This window comes from Anabrus simplex, chromosome 3 (assembly GCF_040414725.1).
Source record: "Anabrus simplex isolate iqAnaSimp1 chromosome 3, ASM4041472v1, whole genome shotgun sequence".
Taxonomy (NCBI): domain Eukaryota; kingdom Metazoa; phylum Arthropoda; class Insecta; order Orthoptera; family Tettigoniidae; genus Anabrus; species Anabrus simplex.
In genome coordinates, this window is record NC_090267.1 from 271,975,454 (window position 1) to 271,999,665 (window position 24,212).

A 24,212-nucleotide genomic window follows, 5' to 3' on the forward strand; every position below is an offset into this window, starting at 1 on the left:
AATGGGCTGCCTAATGAATTTGCATGTGGTTTCTGATTTGAAAACTGTGTTTTAATCATTCTTCAAAGTTTCTAATTTATCCGACTGTTTGTTATTTTAATACTCACTTTAATCATATAGGCACTTTAATATGCCAAGTGTAACCGTAATCGATAAAATTATGCCTACACACAATAATAATAATAATAATAATAATACGTAAATACAAATAGAAAATTGACACGGAAAATAATAAAAATAACAAAGTAGTGCCGGATATACATCAAAACTTGGAAGCGTGACGAATAACTTGTCAGATACTCCAGGGAATAACTTATAGGCCTAAAAATGACAACTAAGAAGGATTGTGGAAGGTGCAGGAGCCCTATGAGGTCCAAGAGAAGGTAAGACGTTATGGGGGAGAAAAGGTTTACAAGATTCACCCTGTAGCACAACTATATTAAAAATAACAAAGAAGGTTTACGAGAACAAGTTAAATTACATAGGAACTGATGCTTGACTCAACGACAGATATAGATTGACTAACCAAAGTGAAAATATAATCAGCATACTTAAATCACTTAATAAAACAAGTTTAATGTATTCAGAATTACACATGGGTTGTCGATTGAAAATGCTGGTAAAAGATTTTTAAATTACAAATCAACAGGAATCTAGGGCAAACTCAGACACGTTAAATTTAAAACTTTGAAAATTACATAAAGAAAGGAAATGCCGAAATACCAAAGGAATTAAATTAAATCAAACAAAATCAGAAAACATTGAGAATAACATGAAAATAGCACTTACCACGGAAAGCTGGAGTTTCCGAAGGGAACTCCTCGAGCGCGTCCGCACTCGAGAACGGTCAGATGTTAATGGCGCGGCCTCATCGCATCCCGCACGCGAAGCGGCCTAAGGCCAGAAATTGACAAATCACAATCCACCAATATTACTCTGTTCCACTAGATTCCCGTTCTTTTCGCCATTACAATTGCATGACCATATATGGTCATTTCCTGGCCTACTGATGCGAGAGGAATTACATCACCTGTTTCAGCATTGGTATAGGATGCCTCAAAATTAAGTTACCTTTTAAATTTCTTAATCACATTACAAACATCAAATTAATATTTGATCACGTTACATAAAATTTGAATACAACAATCACCTCAGAATACTTCTTGCATCTTCAACTTGCATAAAATTTGAATACAACCATCACTTCAAAATACTTCTTGCATCTTGCAATGTTCATTTACAGTTCAATATATCTTGCTGTCCTAAATTACATTTTTTTAAATTATTGCAAACATAATATTTTCTTTCAGTTACATAAAAAAAATTCCAGCAGAGTCCAGATTTCTTATTTCTTCATTTTTTACAATACAAAATATCACAAACAAAAATGAAATCCTTCAGACACATTAAATAAAAAGAACTATTAAAAATACATTTCCAAACTCAATAATTACTTCTTGCAACACACAATGCTTAGTTCCAGTTCTGTCCCACCACAGACTACACCAGGAACAATGTGACACCGAGAAGCAAAATTTTCCAAAAACAGGAATATGAGTGTGAGAGAGAAGTAATAAAACAGCAATCCATTTTTTTTTTACTATGCTTGGATACTGGCAGATACCATTACAATGGTGATTTAGAACGGAAGCCACTGTTCCCTTAAGGGGATAGTCTGGTAAAAAAATGAAACTTTTTCCCTAATTTATCAATTGGTCTCAAATTATAAACACATAATTTGTGAGTGTTATTAAACATAGATACAAACTTACAACTCCATTGATCCAACAGTTGTTGAGAATTTTTTTGTTTCTTTAAAGGGTTTTTTGAAAAGCAAATCATCTTTTTTATAGTAAATTTACTTTAATGCGTTTGAAAAATTGAAGACTGTGTCTCATAATATATTTGAACAGTTTTGCGTAAGTTTTTTTGGGGGTATCTCTTGTGGTGACCTTTCAGTTCATTTTCAAAATTTTGAATCTTTTAATGGAAATAATTATAACATATATTTATCAATATTTTGTTTTGAAATTATAATTTTTTTCACAATTATATGCAAGACTGTTAGTAGGAGTTATCTCTAAAAATTTCATCCACTTTGGAGAATATTTACTACAAAGCAGTTATACTTAAATGTTCAAATTCACAAAGTAAAGAAAAGCGCAGTCAAAGTTACGCAACACAATTGTCCCCCGATTCTTGCTTTAAAATCCGCCTTGGCTGTACGTTGTTCCTTCAATTCTTTTTCTAGCTTCCTCAGTGTGTATGGCCGTCAATCTGGATGCATGTCTTCTTTTTTCAAATTCTAAGCACCATTTTGCCTTTTGCTTCCTTCATCGCTCATCTCTAACTTTGCTTATTCACTTTTTATTTGCTGACAGTGGAGTGGTCTCTGTTCTTGTTCTTCCGTCGGATAGCACCCTTGATTAAACTGTGAAACAGCTTCTGTCACAGCTAGTTCAACTGTTTTCTTAGATACAGATACAGCATTTGGACACTTTGACCAGATTATAATATGGAGACATTCATTTGCATTTTGAGTCTTTCTAGCAGTGCATTTGGAGAGAATTGTGTTGGATGCCTGCCTCTGATAAACTGATATCCTAACAACAACAGAGGTCTCAGAGCAGTATGGATAGCAGTTTTGTGTGATTCTGGTTGCTCTCCTTTGGCAAAGGTATGATTAAAGAAACACCAAGATTCTCACCTTTTGGACATTTCACGTGTTGTGGGTTCTCATTAGCGCTCATACAGTGGTACAGCGTTGCATAGACTGCACTCTTCATTGCCATAGTATCTGGAGCATTGTCAGGAATGGCTCTTCTGTAATAGTGAGTCAGCTTTACAATTTGTTTCTTCCTTCAAACTTCCATGTGCTTTCCCACCGAGAGTCACGTTTTGTGCCTGACTTCCCTTCACCACATTTCTTCATCCTATCCCAAGTTGTTTTGCAGTATGGTTCACACATTCTTTCTTCACAATTTCTGTGTTGCCATAAATGTTCAGTTTCTGCGGGTGAATGTATGTTTTGCAGTCTCCATCAGAAAACAGAGTAGTGTGGCGGAAACCTAGCTTTTCTGAGCGCTTCCATAACTTCTCCACAGCTTCCATTTCCATGCCTGGAGATGATTCACTGTAGTTTTGATCGCAGTGTGCCTGGTGACCTTTGTACCAAAATGAAAAATCTGGAGTTTCTCCCTTTTCCTGGCAGTGCATGAGTGACGGTACTTGGATAAAACTTCCCAATCAACCACTAAACCAGTCAAAATGTCACACATCCATCTCAGAAATTACTGGTAAAACCTCTCTTATGGCAACTGCCATCGTAGCTGATTGAAATGTCAATGACGGATGCACCTGCAAGAAATATTTTCCTTTATATGTGCAAAGCGTACCCGCCTCCTTGATTCTTCCAAAACATGATTGGCGAAAACTTTTCCTTCCCGTACAATATGGTTCAAAATACTATAGTAAGTAAATTTGCTCATGATATTCACATCCATGCCTAAACAGAATATTTCCACAGCGGCATATCCCATACCAAACCTGTTGAAAGATTCCACAAATTTCTTGTTTATGTGAGACTGCTCTTGTTATTTTGAAATTTCTGCTTCTGAGAGCATGTGTAGATTTGATTCAAAACATAACCACAGTTTTCACATTTCACAACCACTTTTCTAGAAAAACCGACTATATTTCTTATTTATACAGTTACACTCTCCTTGAAACATTTACAACAGAGTACATTTTTATACAGGGAACTCAGTGAAGTCATATCAACACACATATACTGGCCTTCATGTTCAGGTTCATATGATCCCTTCGAAATGCGTGCTTCCATCTCACATGTGGGTGTTTCTTCTGTGCAGTTTGTAGACCACCTCCTAGTAAGCATTTCTTTTGCTCTCTGTTTTAGTTCAGTTTTACCTCTGACTTCAGGCATGATTAAACGCTGAGTAACAGAAATAACACCACCGACACACACTTCTGACAACCTTGTTTACAAACGACTTCAAAGAACTTATGAACACAGAGTGTAAATAAATACCTGCTTCTCAAACAACACATACTTATTCAAGAGATACCCGGAATGCTCAAAAGATGGCGCGAAAGTCCAGATTTATTTTTCAGGGCAAACAAGTAACATTGTGACAACTCTCATATGCTGCTATGCCCACTCCTCAGCTGCAGGCTAGTATTTAATTAGATTTTTTCTACATTTCTCTTTCGAATTTCACAAAATCCTTTTATACTATGAAAGCACATACATGAATGAACATATTTAAGCAAAAAAAATCACAAAAATTCAATATTATATTGCCAGACTATCTTGTTAATTAAAGGACAGCCCTAGAATTTGCCTGGTGTGAAAATGGGAAACCATGGAAAACCATCTTCAGGGATGAAGAGCAGAGCTCGTTGGAGGAAATGCATAATAAACTTTTATGTGCAATATGGTGTAAATATACTTTGCTGGCCATTCACTTACAGAAACGTAATAGACAACTTTTGCTATCGAGGACATTACGATGAAGTGCTGACATTGCATTAAAAGGACAATTGCATAATTTCTTCAACGTTTGCATTTTTTATGCTCGACGGCATTATTATATTCGAAATGAGCCAACTAACAACCGCATCATTCAGCTTTGTTTCTTGGTCCAGGCCTTGATGTGTCCTCAGTAAATCTCTGGCCATGTTGACCCCCCCCCCCTCTCTCTCTCTCTCTCTCTCTCTCTCTCTGTGTGTGTTCTTCCAATAATTGAGAAAACGGTTGGCCAGCGTTGTGGGTTCATCCTCGATACGTTTGTGGAGGGTCAGACGTCTGTTCCTTGCTACTTCTCTGATCTATTCTGTGTAATTAACCCCCTGCGGGTGGGGGACGTAGATGAAAAATACACCCACAGTATCCCCTGCCTGTCGTAAGAGGCAGCTAAAAGGGGTGACCAAGGGATGATGACATTAGAACCATGAAACTATTTGTACTTAGTACCATTACGTGGAGAACACCCTGGGTTGATGTTACTTGCAGTTAGTTCACAAGAACCTCGTTTATCCGGCCCTCATTAATCCGGATTGATAATAATAATAATAATAATAAAGATTTTTTACTTGTACAGTATTTCTTTTACAGGGTTGACTCTTCTTCAATGTCTTTTCCATCAAGGATAGTTAAGGACGGGAATTGGAAGTAATTCGGCCACGGTCTAGTAAAGGTACCACCCCGGCATTCGCCTGGAATTGAGAATGGGGAAACCATGGACTCTTCTGATTTCCTTGACACGTTTACATGTATTCCCGAATGCTCAGACGTAGATGTGAATGACGTAAATGACTGGTTGAAAAATGACTGTAATTCAGGCTGCGGCATAATGACAGATGAATAAATTATTGACTCGTTCCTTGGCAGGTAATGATGAGAGTGATAGTGAATTCGAAAATGAAACCAGCGCTCCATCTGAAGGAACAATGACTCGTGGAGGGGCAACAATGCAACTGGACAAACTGATAGCCTATTTAGAATCCCAGACTGAAACCACACTGGCAGAACTGATGTTAATAAAACGCCTTTGTGATCGTGCTGCACTCAAATGCTATACAAATGTAAAACAGACAACTCACACATTATTTTAGTACATAAAACAGAGTTGTCAATGTAAGAAAAGTGTTCTTATATTTTTTGTACAACTGAAAGAAGGTATTACTGTACAACTTATGTTAATATATGATATAATATGTACTGTATTTGTTTTTTTAGTGTTTTCCGGATAAACGATGTTCTTCTGTACCACCATGTGAAGAACACTATGGATCTACGTTACCAATGAGTAGTGCCTTTATGTGAGGAACACCCCGTTTCTTTGGTTAGTAGGGTCTACGATCGTGTGTATTCCACCAAAGCGGGGGAGTGGGCATTCGGCTGTGCGAACTAATGTCCATGTGCTGGAAGGTGTCAGTTCCCTTGGGTTTCAGAATAGATCTGTGCTACCTATGAGTAGTACCACTTTATATGAGAACACCATAGCTGTACGTTGCCTGTGATTAGTACCGCTATGTGAGAAAAACCACGGGTTTGGTTGGCGCTCCTGGTAGGTACCACTGTGTGCGAAAACCATGGTTGTGCATTACATATGAGTAGTTCCATTATGTGACGAATACCATGGGTTTGTATTACATGTCATTGTTACCATAATGCATCATACACCATTGGTCTACATTGCCTATGATTAGTAGCACTATGTGAGCAGTACCATGAGTATACGTTGCCTGTGATTTTGTGAGGGACACCAAGGTAATGCCGGCGCCCATGATTAGTCCCTCTGTGTGGAGCACCATTGGTCTGTGTTGCTTGTGAGTAGTACCCCTATGTGCGAAACACCATGGGTTTGTGTTATGAGTGATGCCATTGTGTGCGACACATGATAGGTCTACATTTCCTGTGATTAGTACCACCCTTAGAGAAACACCATGAGTCGACGTTACCTGTGATTAGTACCAATGTAGGTGAACCACCAACGTTCTACCTCCCAGTGATTAGTACCATTATGATGGATCGACGACCTGGATTTTGGAAGCCTTTCGATAATAATGCATCATCTCAGTAATTCAGGCTTTGTGAATTGGATCCACTGATTGTTTTTGTTTCACTATTATTTTTTTCATCATTAGTTTTAGATTCTAGTCAGTGGATAAATTTTGAAGTTTTAATTTTCTTTTCGTTCACCTCTTACCATTAGGGGCCGATGACCTAGCTGTTAGGACCCCTTAAACAACAGTCATCATCATCATCATCATCATCATCTGTGTAATTATAGAGCTCCAGATTGTGCCACCTCTTGTGTTAGCACTCCTCTTTGATTGGTCCCAGTATCTTCTACTCCTTTATCTCCATTTTATCAATTTGACCTTTCTTTTTAAGGATCAGACATTCGAGAGGCATACAGAGCTTCTGAGCGCATTATGGTGTCTGAGTTTGCTATTGCAGGAGAGACACCTATTATTTTAAGTGTCCTTGCTCAGTTGGTATGCCAGATCTAGTTTGTTAATCCAGATTGTTAGGGCTACCTCTTCTTTGAGACTGGATTCAATCCATTCTCCCAAGTATGTGAACCTGTTGGTTTTCTCTATTTTGTTCTGTTCTTGCTGCTATTCGCTGGAAGTCTCGCTGATGTTAGTGAGGAAATTTGTCTCTAGTGACACATGTTATCCTACCTTAATAGCCTGGTGTCTTAAGTATGTTGAGCTGTAACACTATATTTATTGAACTCATTAGAAGTGTCAAATCTGTGAACACCAGGCAGACTGCGGTGAGTTCCTGTCAGTTGTGCCCCCAGGAAGTCCCATTTGGGACCATCTGCTCCCTGATGACTTTCTTCAGTGCATAGTTGTAGAGAAGAGGGGAGAGTACATTTCTCGGTCTTTAAGTCCTGTCTTGATCTCAGAACTCTCCAAGTGTATTCCTCTGAACTTATGACCTGGTGTTACACAGGGTCTGGTGGATGAGACTGGGTTTTTTGATCCAGTCCCAGTTCCTGCAGAATTCTCACAAGGGCAGGCCTGTCAGTTAACCTGCGAGGGGTCGTGTGCCGAGTGTAACGTCAGAAGTCGCATGCGGTTGATTCGACCGGAAATCAATTAAATCCCAAACGCTTGCTTAATACGCTATTTATTGTTGCAATAATATAAGGTAATACTATTTAAACACAGACAAACGCTTTTTAACATAATTATAATAATGAGATGGCCTTTCGCTGATGACGTTGAAAATAAAAATTCAATTTCAGTTTATGGAAAATACTTTTAAAATGATGTTTAATTTCATTTAACACAGATCTAGACAATGCTCCTTCTCCCTCTACTCAACAATGAATGATAACCGTGCACTTTTCACATTCTAAATAAGTCTACGCCATGAGTTGCGTATGGTTGAATAGACTGGAGACAGGTAACGTGAGGGGTCGCGTGCGAACAAAATGACCGGATAGCCAGCTTGTCACTCACTGAAGGAATGAAGAGGGATGACAGTGGTGTGTCAGATGTGTGGACGAGTCCATTGAAAGGTACTGAGGGGAAGGAAGTATAATAAACAATGTTCGCAGAAGGATTAATCAAAATAAACAGAAATGGTTGAAATGACCGGACGCGACCCATCACGGGTTAAATCACATGCCTTTTTTAAGTCATCAAAGGTCACTATGTACTTCTTACTGGTTATCTTAACCTTTCTTAATACCGACTTCAGGTTGAAGATCTATTCAGCACAAGAGCATCCTATCCTGAATTCCCCTTGTTCTCCTAGTTGGAGCTCATATTGGGATTGGGATTCAGCTCCGTTCATTAAGACCTTAGATATCTTGTAGGTTGATTGGTACCAAGGAGATCCCAAGGTAATTATTGTTGGTCAAGTCACCCTTCTAGTGTAAGGGATAGATTAGAGATGATATCCGGTCATTTGGTAGTCTCTCAGTCTCCCAGATGTTTTGCAGAATCTCGGTCATTGTTACCAAGGAGATCCCACGGTGATTATTGTTGGTCAAGTCACCCTTCTAGTGTGAGGGATAGATTAGAGATGATGTCCGGTCACTTGGTAGTGTCTCAGTCTCCCAGATGTTTTGCAGAATCTCTGTCAGATTACTGACTCCCTTGTTTCAGGCCTGCTTCTTTAGCCCAGCCATTATTTTCTGCTAGTGCTTTGTTATCACTTCTGTTGGGGGAACAGTTGATGGGCACCATCTTGAAGGACAAGAGGTCTCAGGGGACTCACAGTTAAAGGGGGTCTCAAAGTACGTGGCAAAGAGAGCACCCATAATGACAAGAACAGCTGCTGTCTTCCCATTTGGTCCTTGAACCTGAGGTTCTGTGGTGTATAGTAACTTACATTCCGCTTGAAGGTCCTGTAATAAAAGTTTGAGTTTTTTTTTTTCTTGAAGTCTTCATCCAGCTGTCTCTTTTGGTCCTAGTTCACTTGTTTGATGGTTTGGGCAATTACTTAGTGCTGCTCTGCAAATGTATCCCAGTTTCCCTGGGATTTTTTTTAAGCTCCAATCAGTTTCTTCTTGTTTCACTAACAGTGCAGTGTCTCTGCAGCCATTTTGACTAAGTTGTCTCTAAATTGGTCCTAGTTATTATGTTCCATAGCTTCCATTTTCTCTGTGAACTTGTTGCATGTTTTGAGTTTATGCAAGTCAAACTTAGCGAGTTTCAGTGTTTTGGTTTGTATGTTCCTGGATAGAAGCCTTAAGTTGGTTCTTCTCAATAGCCTGATGTTCTCGGTCCCTCTATGTGACTTTAGAGAGGTCTGGCAGCATCTTAACGGCAAAGAAGGGGGAAGAACCACAGTAGTCGTAGACTCCACAGGAGCAAACCTTGCTATCACAAACTGGGACCATACTGGTGTCCTCAAGTTTCTCCCAAAATGTATGTGTCCTTAGGGTTCCACTTGTACTGGCTGATGGGTGTATGTGCATTGACTACCATGTAGACTTTACTGGTGCACCAGAATGTTAGTAGGAACACTTGGCTATTGGATGAGTAGAAGTTCATAACTGAGTTCTTTATTGTTTGGCTATGAGTCCAGTGCCCGGGTGTGGGGTGTTCTTTGTCCTATGGCCCACCTTTTCCTCGAGTACCTGATAGCCTTGAAATTCAAAGGCGTGTTCTTCTATATACCTTGTCTTCTGTACTGTTATGATCCATATCTGCTGCTGTGTCACGTGTCCATTAGATGCTTCAGCTAACTCATCTTGAGCAGGGAGATGACAGTCAGAGTGGCAAAGTAGTTTCTGTGTTTATATCTGATGATGACATTGTTTCCAGTACTCTCCTACTTGTTCTTGTTGCATGTTTGTCTGTGTGGACTCCCCAGCGTCTCTAGGCCCACATATGCTGCCTAAGGCTGGTAGGTTATATACCATATGGAGTAATAATTTTAATTTATGTTCCATGCTTTAGTTTATTTTGAGGGGATCTGGTCTGTTACATCCTGAACGTATCGTACTGAGATTGTGATAGCAAGGTTTGCTCCCGTGGAGTCTATGACTACTGTGGTTCTTCCCCCTTCTTTGCCATTAAGATGCTGCCAGACTTCTCCTCTGCCTCGGAAGCTGTTGACCAGTTTTCACCTGTACCCTAGGCTGGGACACTCACAGGACGGGCCAACTGAATCCTAATATTTTAACGAGGTTATTACTTCTACCCCTTCTATTTTTTTCACACAGGCCTGGAACCGTCGATAGCAGAGTTGCTTGTCAGTGTATATATAAATACTAGCTCTTGTATATGTTGTTGACAGGGCAGTCTCTTTGCAAGATTGCATGTGCATGATTACATTTTTGTCAACTATTTATTTGAGCATTCTTCACTTTGAATATTGGTTTAATGTCTTCATGCTTCGAGGTTTTGTTTCTCTTGATAGGTTCAGAAAATATTCCAAGTAAATACAATAATCCACTGACTCAAACACGAGAAAGAGTAATAATGGAACGCGGTGCGACGTAAAGCCCCTAGCAAAAAAAAAAAATAATAATAAAAAAAATGGAACGAATGATACAACTGTACTCTACAAGCACCTAGATCAGAATGGCTCAAGTTGGAAATTGGAACGACTTGGCAGGTGGATGTGTCTGTCAACTTCCTCTCCTCTGTCTCCTTCTGGCTTGTCAGCATGTCATGAAAACTATCTGTACAGAAGATAAATGAGTGAAATAAAATTCCCTATAGCGTTAGCAGTACACATATTTAGATAATATAAGATTACAGTGCACTCCTGATAATTCGTGTATGGATAATTTGCTTTGCGGTTAATTCGTGGGTCTCGGAGAGTTATTTTTTAAAGTATTAATTCTTACACCCACTAATCATCATGCTGTGTAAAATTATCTCTGCCTAGTTTAAAAGAATTTTAATGCGATGCCTGGAGACAAAATCATTAATATTTGAGGAGACTGGACTTCGTTTCTCTACGATGTAGCAGTAGGCCTATATGCACTCTGCTCCCAGAATGCTGCAAACTTGGAAACATTCGAGCATGTTGCTGCGCGTGGCACAGCACAGATTACCGTAATCTCGGAAGCAGAGACAATGAAAGAGGAATGCACTCAGAATTTACCCTCCTTTTCCCCACAACCCAAGGTCGCTGAAATGTAAGCCAAGTGAAGGGTAGGTGCGCCGGCAGCGGGTGTATTGTAGGCTACTGTACTTCAGAAATGTGAACGGAGTGCGGAAGTCTTTTCGAAGTTTCAAATAAGTCAGTAGTAAGAGTTTTCAATATGCGTGGTCGAAAAATGAAATATAAAAGGTTAACCGTCAGTGAAAAACTGAAAATTATAGAAAGACTGGAGAAAGGCGAGGGATCATCAAAGCCTGCGAATGGTGTGGGTGAAACAGTGAGACATGAAGAAGCAAAAGGAAGCCCTCATCAAATTTTCTGTTAATTGTGATCGTTCATCGTCCCGGAAATCAATGAGATCATCGGACTATGCAAATCTAGACGAAGCCATGATATGGTGGTTTAATAAAAAACGAGCGGAAGGTATTCCTGTGTCCGGTACAATGTGTGCTGATCAAGCAAAACATTTTCACGATGCTCTTGGCTTAGAAGGCGATTTTAAAGCATCTTCTGGCTGGCTTACGCAGTTTAACAAACGCTACGAAATACGAGAAATTGCTATTCACGGAGAGCGTCTCAGCGCAGACACAGGTGCTGCTGAAAAGATCGCACAGGAATTTTAATCATTTATTTAAAAGAACAGCTTGACATTAAACAACTTTACAATGCAGACAAAACAGGGTTGTATTGGAAATGTTTACCGTCCCAAACATTAGTGATGCAACAAGAACAGTAAGCCCCAGGCCGCGAAACATCCAAGGAAAGAATAATCATTATGGCGTGTGCTAACGCAAGTGGTGATCATAAATTAAAATTATTAGCGATAGTGAAATCCAGAAAACCCCGTTGTTTTAAACGAATGTACCTTTGCAGTACTACCATCAAAAGGCAGCGTGGATGGACACAGAGATATTTAAGGACTGGTTTCACAATCATTTTGTGAAACAAGTGATAGCCTACATAATTAAGCAGTCGCTGCCAATCAAAGCAGTGCTCTTGATTGACAATACGCCTTCTCATCCACACGAAAGTGAACTTAAAGAAGGTGATATTTACGTGAAATACCTTCTCCCTAATGTAACTATTCTCCAACCTATGGACAAAGGCTTTATTGCTGCTTTAAAAGAGAACTACAGGTCATCTCTGTTACAGCAATTGGTTGAGGAAGGCATTGATATTCCAACCATTTGGAAGGGCTTCAGTTTGTTGGATGCTCTTCATGTAGTCAATAAGTCATAGGACAAAATTACTGCTACTACGCTCGCACAATTATGGAAATCTGTTCTGGGTGAAGAGCAAGCATTTACCAGTTTCAGTGACGATGCTATTTCGGATGGGCAACGTAGTGTCGTTATGATATCATTACTGAGAAACCTTAGATAAATGCCAAGATGCAGAAGAAAGTGACATTGAGTGGTTAGACGTCAATAAGGACGATCATGGTTTCAGGCATGAAAGTGAGGAGGATATTGTACGGAATTTGACGGTTGGTGAGGAAGACGAAGATTCAGATGACATCGAGTGCGGGAATGATGCAACAGAAGCTCCAAAAGTTTCCCACAGCCAAGCTAGTGTGTCTATACACACACTTGTCTCTTACATAGAAAATAGAGATGAATTTTCATTTTCAGATATTGTTTTCTTGAGAAATATAAGATCCGAAATTAGAAAAGATGAACAATCGTCTAAGAAAAAAAAAGGAATGACCGATTTTTTGTTAGATACGAATGTTGGCATAATCCACATTGCATTTTGTAGTTTTTCTCTAGTATGGCTTACAATACAGTGTGAAGTGTTATAATTATTTTCTCTTTGTTCATAAAATACATTTCATTATTTTAACCTGTGGTTTTGTTTTTACCAGACTTAAAAATGACTGCAGATAATTCACGGTTTTCAATAATTCGCGGAAGTGCATGCATTAATTACCGTGAATTATCGGGAGTGCACTGTATATCAATACTCTTACCAGGGGAGGTATTAGCATGTTTGATTCACTGAGTGTTAAGGTCTTCCCATCTGCCTTCCTTCCCTTTCATACAGGCTGCAAAATTTCTGTATATAAACCAAATGCTGTATCAGGTTCATCATCATTTTCCACTTCGCAGGTGTGGTATTTAAGTGCTCGCCATTTCTTCCCTTCAAAGTATAGTTTCTGTTCCTCTATGTCCTCCCACTTGAAATTCCTCTTCCTGACCTCTGATTTCACTCTATCTATCCACCGATTCCTTGGCGGCCTCCCTACTGACTTCTCCCCTTTCACTTTACTGTCGAAGTAATTCCTTGCTTTCTCATTCTGTCCATCCTCATAACATGACCAAACCATTGTAACCTGTGCTTCCCAAAAGCTCAGTAACAGCTATTTTGATTCCTGCCTCCTTCTTGTTTGCTTCATTTCTAGTTTTTTTCTTTCCTGGGCCCTGTTTCATAAAACTAACCAATAATATTACCTAATAATATTCGAACTCATGAAAATAATTACACTGACCTGCGAATTCAAACTTTCCGATCATTACATGTAGTTTACATAGTGATCTTTTATACTTCGGGCATGCTGGTTCTGGAACTGAAGTCTGTTTTCCCCTGTCACATCAGGTTTTTGTGCAAATTCAGTGTGAAAATTTGATATATATGCAGTATGCGCACATGCAAGATTATTATTATCACATGTAAAGAACGCTTCTTTCTGATTATTTTCATCCATCTGAACACTCCTATCTTACACGGGTATACTTATGAACATGATATAAAGATATGTAGTGTATTGTGTTAACAGATCTGTAGAAAAACACAGCCAAATAGACCAAAAGTTACCACGCATTAAGCCTCATAACTAGACCTGGGATTTTAAGGCAAATGCCTATTTCGTTCCTTACGAAATAACATGATTTTTGTTAAATATGTTGACGTTTCATGATAAATCCCTTACATTAATAGAGTTTTATAGTGCCCTAAAATGCCTATTTGGACCTTTAGAGCCTATTTTACTATTTCAGTGCCTAAAATGCCTATTTTCAACATTTAACATAAAATTCAACTTCTGTAATTTTTACAATGACACAATGAACATCCCTGGAACGAACAGAACAGCAGAGGGTGGGTTTTTCACAGAAATGTGTTCTTCCCAGACAACTGTCACCAAAGGAATGCTGAGTGAAGGGTGGAGGTGAAGGATTAGCTCAGAAGAACAACGAGCAGGTAGTAAAGGACGTACTGTGTTGAGTAACGGGGTGAGGGGGAGGACTATCTGGGAAGAACAAGGAGCGGGTAGTAAGAAGGGACATACTGTGTCAAGTCACCAGTGAAAGAACATCTGTTTAAGTGAATATAGTTCATCATGCCTAAAACGAAATCATATAAGAGTGCTCTTATACAACAATGGCTTGTACAATTTCCAGGGATGACTTTTGATGGCAAGATTATTCTTTGCCAGTACTGCAATAAACAGGTATGTGCATATATCTTAAATTTCACATTAATCTAAAACTAAGGTTTTGATATTGGCTCCTCTAATTAACTGTAGAGACGTAGCCCAGGCGACCTGGGTTCGATTTCCAGTATCGGCAGTAATTTAGAAATCTATGAGGTCTGGAACGGTGTTGACCCAGCATCGTGAGGACAACTGAGAAGCTACAGTGAGCAGGGGTCACAGAGGCAAGGCAATACGGCTGTGGGATGTATCGTGCTGACCACACGCCACCCAATATCTGTAGGCCATGAGCTGGGCAGCAACCGTTATTGAAAGCCAAGGCCCTTCGGGGACTGTAGTGTTCCTGTTCTTAATGAACTTCAGAGTAATAATGGCTTAATTTAAATAGTTCAAAATGACATATTTTATTCAATAGCTCACCTTTTCTATTCATCATCTTAGTTTCTAATTGACATCACTTTATTGTGTTTTAGATTTCACATGAGAAAAAAATGCCACCTTCAGCAGCATGCAGATACTGTCAGTCACAAAGCGAAAGCAGCCATAAAAAGTAACATTAGACAGACTCTGCTCACACAAACTATATCTCCTACAACCCATAATGGTTTCTATGTTGATATGTGTAGAGCCCTAGTTGCAGCAAATATCCCCTGGAATGCTGTGCATAATCATGTTTTCAGATATTTTTTACAGAAATACACCAAGCAGCACATCCCATCAGCATCTACGTTAAAGGAAAACTACTTAGATATTTGTTACAATGGGGTCATTTTGTCAATCAGGGAGTATATTGGGGAGTCTTGCATATGGTTGTGTGTGCACGAAATCACTGACTCTGTGGGCAGGTACATTGTTAACCTTATAGTAGGAAAACTGAAACCCAATCAGGCATCTACCACTCACCTTCTTTGCTCTAAACAGCTTGAGAAAGTCAATAGTCAAAGCATTGCATACTTCATCAACAAGGGGATGCAATTGTTGTATCCTGAGAGTGTTGATGATTCTAAAGTCCTTCTCCTTGTCTCCAATGCTGCTTCTACATGATTGCCACGGCACCTCTGCTGAAAACTTTCTATCCTTCTTTAATTCATGTTACTTGCATGGCCCATGCCTTTCATAGACTCACAGAAACAGTTAGGGCCGAGTTTCCTGCAGTAAATACTCTTATTTCAACAATGAAGAAAGTGTTCTGTAAGGCTCCATCAAGAATAGCCATCTTTCGAGAGAAACTCCCCTCCATTCCCCTTCCACCACAGCCAATCATCACCCGTTGGGGTTCCTGAATGGAAGCTGCCCTGTATTATGCAGAACATCTTGAGGAAATCATGACTGTGATAGGCAATTTGCCTTTAACGGACAACTCTGCATGTGTGTTGTCTGTCAAAGAGCTGTTAAATGATTGTTCCAGTGTTCAGAGACACATTGCGTATATTCAGGCAAATTTTTCATTTCTTCCAGTCGCTGAGAAAACTGAGAATAACATACAAAGTGCTAGGGGAAAGGTAGGGGATAAAATAAGAGACAAGTGGTCTAGTGTACTGCAGAAGAACCCAGGTTATTCAGTGCTGAAAAGGGTACATCAGGTAATGGATGGGGAAAAGGTAGACTTACCAAGTGAAATTGAATTGAAAAAGTAGGTAAATTTCCCATGCCCCTCTTAACATCTGTCAGTGTGGAGCGCTCTTTTTCTGATTTCAAAATGATTTTAACAGACAAAAGACACCGCCTTACTGTGGAAAATTTGGAGAAGATTATTGTTATGTACTGTAAAGCAAACTACGAATGAAAGTACTGTAGGAATGTTCCTCACAAATATTGAACACATACTCCATTCGCGTTTACACCGTTATTGGATGCCTACAGTGCTGTAATTGTGTACAGTTATTTTAGTATTAAGGTTTTAGATCAGTACTGATAATGATATATCATATAATCCATAACCTTTTTTGACACATAACTTTTTTACATTGTTTTTTATGTCTTTTTTTTATTCTGTCCTAATTTTGCCGTTATTTCGGTTAAGAATAGGGATACCACGTTTGTTAAAGTAAGAGAGTATCACGTTACAGTTTAAGTGTATATAGTAATATTTTAAAGTCTACTTCCTGCCTATCCACACATTTTAAAAATTTTAAGTGCTTATTTTCTCTTTTAAAAGCCTATTTACTTGTTTTAAAAGCCTATTTTAGGCGCCTAAAACTAATTTTTTTAGAGCCTAAAATCCCAGGTCTACTCATAACGTACTGAGAATGGTAAGTCAACAGTTTCAATTTTATAATGTCCTACCTTAGTATAAGAAACATTTTTGCCTTGCTTTTCGTGTGTGAGGAGTAGTTGGACCTTCTCTCTTTAGTAACCAGCAGTAATCTGCAAGCAGGTTTTTGTTCTGTTTCCCTTGATATCTGTGTTCCATTTCCTGTAGATCCTGATGGAATCTTTCTCCTTGCTCTTCGCTCAGCATTCCTAGGTTCTCAGGGACATAGTCCAGATGTGAATGTAACATGTACACTTTCAAGCTCATTTTGCAGCCTAAATCTTGGAAAGAAATAAGCAATCTTTGTACCTTTTGTTTGTAGTCTGAATCCTTTGTGTTTCCAAGAAAGTTTTTGACCACATTCCGGAATGCTGTCCATGCCGATCGCTGTGCAGCGCACGTAACGTCGTCAAAATTAGCATAAGAAAGAAGTTTTCTGATATCTAGACCTGTGAAAATACCCTCCTTGATTTTGAAATTACTGATGCGTGGGAACCGATGACACAGGTACTAAAAGCATTCACCTTCATTCTTTAAGGCCTTAACTAATTGCTTCCTAAACTCTAGTTTGATGTCAAGCGGAGGTAACAGTATTTTGCTCTTGTGAGCAAGAGTTTCTTGTTTTATGTTTTTCGACCCTACAATCCATTGTCTACGTGGCCATTCCTTTTGAGTGCAATGATGTAACCTTGCTCGACTGTCCCACTCGCACAAAAAGCAGGGGTGCTTTGTGTAACCTCCTTGGAAACCTAACAGAATACCTATCACTTTGAAATCACCACACACTTGCCATTTGTGTTCCTGGTACTTCAGTTTACACAACAGTATTTCGAGATTTCCATATGTTTCTCGCATAATAACTGAATGAGCAACGGGAATGGATGCAAGTTTGTTTTCATTGTGGAGAAGGACACACTTCAAACTATGCTTGGAGGCGTCGATGAAAAGTCTCCAGTCAATAGGTTCATACTGTGGTGCTCCTAGATAAACTCCGGAATGTTGTTGCAGTAAACTAAGGCTCCCTCTTAAAAAAGGAATGGTGTAAATTCTTGTTCGTGATGTCTGCACCAATAGTACGTCGTCCCTGGTACCGACATCTTCCTTTCACGAAGTCTAGACCCAAGAAACTCAGCAGATTCCTTTGTAAGGCCAAGATCTCGAATGAAGTCATGTAATGCACTTTGCTCAAACAGTCTCGGTTCCTTTTCAACACAATCAGGGGAGAAATCACAGTCAGAGTTAGTGCCCGCCATTTCTGCATCAGATTCAGAAGAGGAACAATCCTGTAAATGTTCTAGAAGCTGTGGTACTGGTGTATCAGGGCCATGAGGAAGGGTAAAATTGCAGATCGAATATTCTTTGGATACACAGTGTTACCTTTGTTGCTGCTGTTAAATCCCTTCACATTCACAGAACAGAAGCAGCAGTGAGTACTGTGATCTGGGGGTTCTCGCCACACCATTCGAATACCGAATGGCAATGCAGTTCGTTTACCATTCACCCATTGCCGTAACTGCTCTGTACAGGTTCTACAAGCCTTATGTGATGCCCACGGCTTGTCTTGGCAAGTTTCAAGCCAAAGTAGGCATAGTAGGCCTTTCTTATGAACTTGGTTATATTGCGCTGCTGTCTCATCGGCACGAAACTTCCACATACATAGCAGAATGTTATCTGGATTGTTCTTGCAGCCACGTCGTAGCATGTTGATAGATGTAAGTTCAATAAAAATATTAACACAGTATGTCACTCACATATAGAACACTTATGAAGACAAAAATCTCTCTTCACTAGCAAGTGAAACACAACTCAGACTGGTGCAGACAAAACACAACAAGAGAATGACGCCACTCAGCCAAAACCGCACATTGCCAGCTATGTTCTGCATAGTTGCCATCTCTACACTCTGGGCATGATAATACAGGACTACGAGAAGGCTGGAGGACCCGAATTCATAAAATAAATGAATAAAAGAATATGGAAATCTAAAGTAAAGCAACACTCTTCCTAACAACGTAAGAAGTGCATGTGTTGAAATAAATGTAATATAGGATTTTTGAGAAAATGTTATGTGATGAGGAAAAATTAACATCGGATCCTGATTCAGGATGCAGAAGTCATCTTGAAAAGCAATACAGGATGGCGGCAATGAAGCATCGCAGGACAGTGTTATTAGTTAACCAACTTCCGTTTCATGAAAATTTACAAATGACTAATAAAATATCTTCACTCGTAATATTAGTTCATTAGTCAGCTGATACAAATGGAGGTTAGAATCGGTCTGTTGCATATGTTCTTTGTTTATGTTTGTTCCTAGCAGTAGGCTAGTGGTTGACTACAACCGGCTATTAATCCATACGTTCGATAGGCTCACTTGATATTTTCGTTGTTGTGACTTTGATACATATGAGAATGGATAAAAGAAGTGAAAATAATTATTTTTTAAAATGGTATCATTTAATATTCTTATGCTATTTTAGGGACACTTTCTCTCAAAGCATTGATACTTTGTCAATATATGAATTTTTTATATAAACAGTGTTAGGTGGCTGAAGATGTTAATAATATAGGAAACATGTACCACTTTTGACCATGAAGTTGCCTTACTAATGTATCGACAAGGTGAAAAATAAAAAGTTACTTGGTTGTGAATCTGTTGAAGTGCGATACGGACCATGAAGTTGATTCTGCGAAACTCCATGCGACGAGCTGAAGCTTGTATTAAAGCTGAAGTTCGTCACTTTGAATATTTCCTTTGATATGTGCTCAAAGTGTTTCAGCTGCCGTCACGTACGGTGTAAATGTATAAAAGTTTGAATAAGTCTGTAAGTATACGTTTCCGGACACATGTTTTCTTCTCATTATGTGAGGATTCCATTCGTAAATTTTTGCCGTCGAGCTTCGATACACCCTGTAGATTGAGTGCAATCTCGAAACCTGGCTGTCAACTGTATTGTCTACAATACATTACCATGTGGGTAAGCTACGTGGCTCGGCGTGTGTGGTATAGGTTTAATAGTGTTCAGTGTAGATGTAATTTTATTTACATCCGTGTGTTGGTTAGTATATAGTTCGTCTGTGTACCATACCTGAGTGTAGTTCGTGAAAGACAAGTGGCAAGAATGTGATCAGCCATAACCTTCTTTCTATGCCAGTCATTAGCCACGAATAATTTATTTCTTTTATTCTTAACTCTTTCCGGTCTAACTGCGAGCAAAAATACGCTCAGGCCGCGCTGCGGTCATAGCCTGTAGTAAAGTTTGGCAATTCAGTAAAAATCAAGAACGAGTTATGCATGCATTCTTGTGGTTACATTGTGTTTCTTCATGTATTAGTTATGAGAGTATTTAAGCAGATGGCAGTATTATATGTCTTTAAGTCAGAGAATTTACGATATTTTCGACCAGCATGCATCAGTAGATGTTGTCACTCAGTGAGCTCTAAGACATTGCTTCTCGCGGCAAACATCTGCTTGACGAAAGTAATATTTTCAATATTTTATGTGACAATAGTGGCTCGGAGGGTGATGTTAAGCGAAGATACTCAGAGTGAAGATGATAATGAAGGTATGTAATCTCAAGTTTCTGCGCAAATGAACATATTATTGACATATGAATTTGAAACTACTTCTTACATTTCATTATGATTGAAGTTCATTTTACGACCTACTGAATGTTCCCGCATATTTCATATTTGCGTGAATACGTAAGATTGTCTACATATTAGTAAAGTTATCTGTTATTTATTTATTTTTCTAGATATGAGGGATTACAATGTCGGAGGTGACTTTGGATACAACGCAGTGCCAGTTATTGAGGTAAGCATAGCGTAAATATGTCAAGTGACAGCAATATTTTTGCCATACATTTTCTTTGTTATCAAATATGACAACCTTCACTTCACTATTATAACTCCTTTTTATGCTTCAGAAAATGCACCTGCTTATGAAATACCCCCAGAACCAGAACAATCTAGGAAAAGAAGGCATCGTAAAGCACCAGTGACAGACGCTGATTTGGGATGGGATAACGTAAGAAGAAACAAGATTTATGCAGAGATTCCGAGAGGTGGTGTTGAACTGGATAATTTTTCCAGTGAGTACGACTGCTTCCAGTATAACTTCACTAAGGATATGATCAAGAATATAAAGCAAGAAACCAACAGGTATGCCGCAAACACAATCTCAAAACTCAGATGGGTAAATGAATTGAAAGAACCTAGTATGTTGCAGCGATGGGTTCCAGTTACATTATCTGAACTGTACAAATCGTTTGCCATAATCTTGCATATGTGCTTAGTTGTAAAAAGTAATCTGAAGGATTATTGGTCGACATCCCCTATTTTGCAGACAACATTTGCTGGCAAGCTACTGTCACGTGACAGATTCAAAATGATCATGTCTATGCTGCCTTTTGAACAACAATGACACTTGCATACCTCGTGATCATCAGGTCATGATCCTCTCCACAAAGTTAGGCCATATTTCAATTCTCTGGTGAAACAGTTTAATGGTGGAATTGCCCCATCCGAAAATCTGACCGTCGATGAGGGAATTTGTGCCTTTCGTGGTAGAATACACTTTCACATGTACATGAAGAACAAATCAGAGAAGTATGGAATAAAGTTGTTTCTTGTGTGTGGATCTAATTAGGTTATGCTTTGAATATTGAAGTGTACTCCGGTTGTGGAAGCCAGATGGTATATTGGACTATAACGCAAATAAACCTGGAGTGGACCATAATAACCAGCTTGTAGCCTACTATCCATTCAAAACGATGGAAGTGGTGGAAGAAGCTGGGTTTTTTTTTTTTTTCATTTCTTCATTCGAGACATAGTGAATGGATGCATACTATCCAAGAAAATTGGAAGACACTGGTGAGACACTGCCTTTGGTAGCAGGGGAAGAATTTGTTGCCATGGACATTGGAACAACAATAGATCGACTCACCAGAAGACATTTTCAGAGAAAAATCCCACCAACTGAGAACAAGGCCAGATCATGTAGAAGCTGTAAAGTGTGTGGGGACAGGAGCATGATGGTAAATGGGCCAGGAAGGAGACAATGTATTATGGCCAACTGTGTGATGTAGGACTTTGCATGCCAGATTGTTTTGAAATTTACCACACAAAGGCAAATTATGTTTAGAAGACTATATTTTCTCTTGCTCAGAAGTCTTTTGTGGTAAATGGAACAATGATTTTACTTTTGAGTAATTTTTGACAAAATTTATCAATTAAAATAAAATTTCATAAGAGCTCCCATTTTCATTATTGTAATTATTACTATTGTTATTGAACAATTATTATTTTTATATCATACTCATTGTTGTTTTGTAATTGTATTGCACATTTTATATTACCAAAATAGGATAGATACAACAGTATTTCAGAAAACTGTACTTAGTTATCCGTCTGACTTTTTTTCCATTCGCAAAACCTGGTATAATATATAAACAATTTTAAAATCTCAAGTGATAGTTGACATGATACAAACAGCATTTTTCAAAACTAGATGCTCAAACAAGCACAAATAAAAAAGAATCATGCAAATATCTCCTCTAAGTACAGAGATACAATGTTTTAAAAATCCTTAAAAATGCCCAGTCCAGAACGTTTGTTAGTGATGTTAAGGTCCAGGCTGGAATGGGTTAATAATAATGTACCTATTCTTGTTTTAGTGTCGGATATTGTTAGGAACTGCATACACTATCTTAGTAATATTGAAGTTGATACTATTTTGAAGCTGTTACAGTTTGGGATTTTCTTGCCTCTATTTTTTCTTTCCATATATTTGTCAACATTAGGTATGATATCTATAGCACGTTCAATGACTTTTGAATTTTCAAGCCATCTTATAGCACAATATTTTGAAGGAAATAGGTTTGAACGTGATTAATGTGTATAATCAGCACGTCTTGCAGGAAGGTAGCAAAACAAGAGGTGAAGAACATGAAGAAACTGCAATATTCCACTGGGTTTCTTTTACTGCGATTTAATATTAATTGTGTATAGTATGCAAGCCACTAGGTTCAATGTTCACCAACATAGGAGCAGCTGGATCATCATTTAATAAATTACCAATATCCTGAAGGAACTTTTTATTAACATTTGGACCATCCATTGAAATTTATAAGAGTTTTTAGATAGAGTCCTTGCAGTGTACGCAAAACACCATTTAACAAATCGGAGGAGGTAGAGTGACCAAGAAACACGGAATCAAAATAAGAAGTGATTACCTCATTAGTATCAGGATTGAAACAACGAACCACAAGATCCATTTGGCCCATCTGAGAAACGTTATTTGGTGACTTGTCAAAACCAACGGTGAAATGCGTGCACTCACTGCACATCTAAGAACTTGTTTATGAAAATAGGGAGCGAAACCATGAGTGATAGTGTACGGTGTGCAACTTTCGTTCTGTGCAATTGAACTTTCGAAGCTATTTCAGAGTCTGGGAACAAACGTACACTAGCTTCTCTAGCACGTAAAGAATGGTGTTGCATGACAGTATGTATGCACTATATAATCCTTAGCTTTGGTTACTTGCTCTCTTGAAAGATATACCCCCTGTGGGTGGGGGACCCAGTTGAAGAATACACCCATGGTATCCCCTGCCTGTAGTAAGAGGTGACTAAAAGCGGCCCCAGGGGCTCTCGACTTGGAAGCGTGGGTTGGCCACCACGGAGCCCTTAGCTGAGTCCTGGCATTGCTTCCACTTGTGCTAGGCTCCTCACTTTCATCTATCCTGTCCGACCTCCCTTGGTCAACTCTTGTTCTTTTCCGACCCCGACGGTATTAGAGCATTCGAGGCCTAGGGAGTCTTTCATTTTCACACCCCTCGTGGCCCTTGCCTTTCTTTGTCCGTTACTTCATTCTTCGAAGTGACGGATCCCTACTTCTTTCTTCTTTTTTCTCTTTGTCTACCCCCTGTGGGTGGGGGCCGCAGGTAAAGAATTCACCCATGGTATACTCTGCCTCTCATAAGAAACGACTAAAAGGGGCAACCAGGGGATGATCAAATTAGAACCATGAAACTACATGCGATTAGTATCACCACGCGGGGAACACCATGGGTCGCTTTTACTTGCGCGTAGTACCACTATGTTGGGTACCAAATAGGTTTGTGATTAGTAGCAAATGAGGACTGGGCGGCTTTTACAGTATCTGTGATTAGTAGCACTATATGAGCGACACCATGGGATGAAGGAACCCAAGGTGCTGGCTTGCCTATGATTAGTACCCACTATATGAGGAACAACCCGGGATATTAAGAGTCCCTGTGGTTAGTACACTTAGGTGATGAACACCATAGGTTTGCGTTGCCTGTCAAGGGCACCGCAATGTGCGAAACACATTAGGTCTGTAATACATGTGCGAATTTCATTACCTTTGAGTAGTACCATAATGTGTGGAATACCCGCGA

At 39.1% G+C, this 24,212-nt stretch overlaps 1 protein-coding gene across 9 annotated transcripts in view; it reads left to right on the plus strand.

Moving 5' to 3' along the window:
• The window catches only part of yem (yemanuclein), a 661,372-nt gene that overhangs the window by 524,367 nt on the left and 112,793 nt on the right, over nucleotides 1-24,212 (plus strand). The window contains exons 15-16 of one of the 9 annotated variants that reach the window (XR_011017929.1): nucleotides 20,547-20,605; nucleotides 20,718-20,952. The exons of 7 other annotated variants lie outside the window; for them this stretch is intronic. The gene's annotated coding sequence lies outside the window, so the exon portion shown is untranslated. The remainder of the gene's footprint in view (nucleotides 1-20,546; nucleotides 20,606-20,717; nucleotides 20,953-24,212) is intronic. One more of the 9 variants, XR_011017930.1, reaches the window with a different exon arrangement.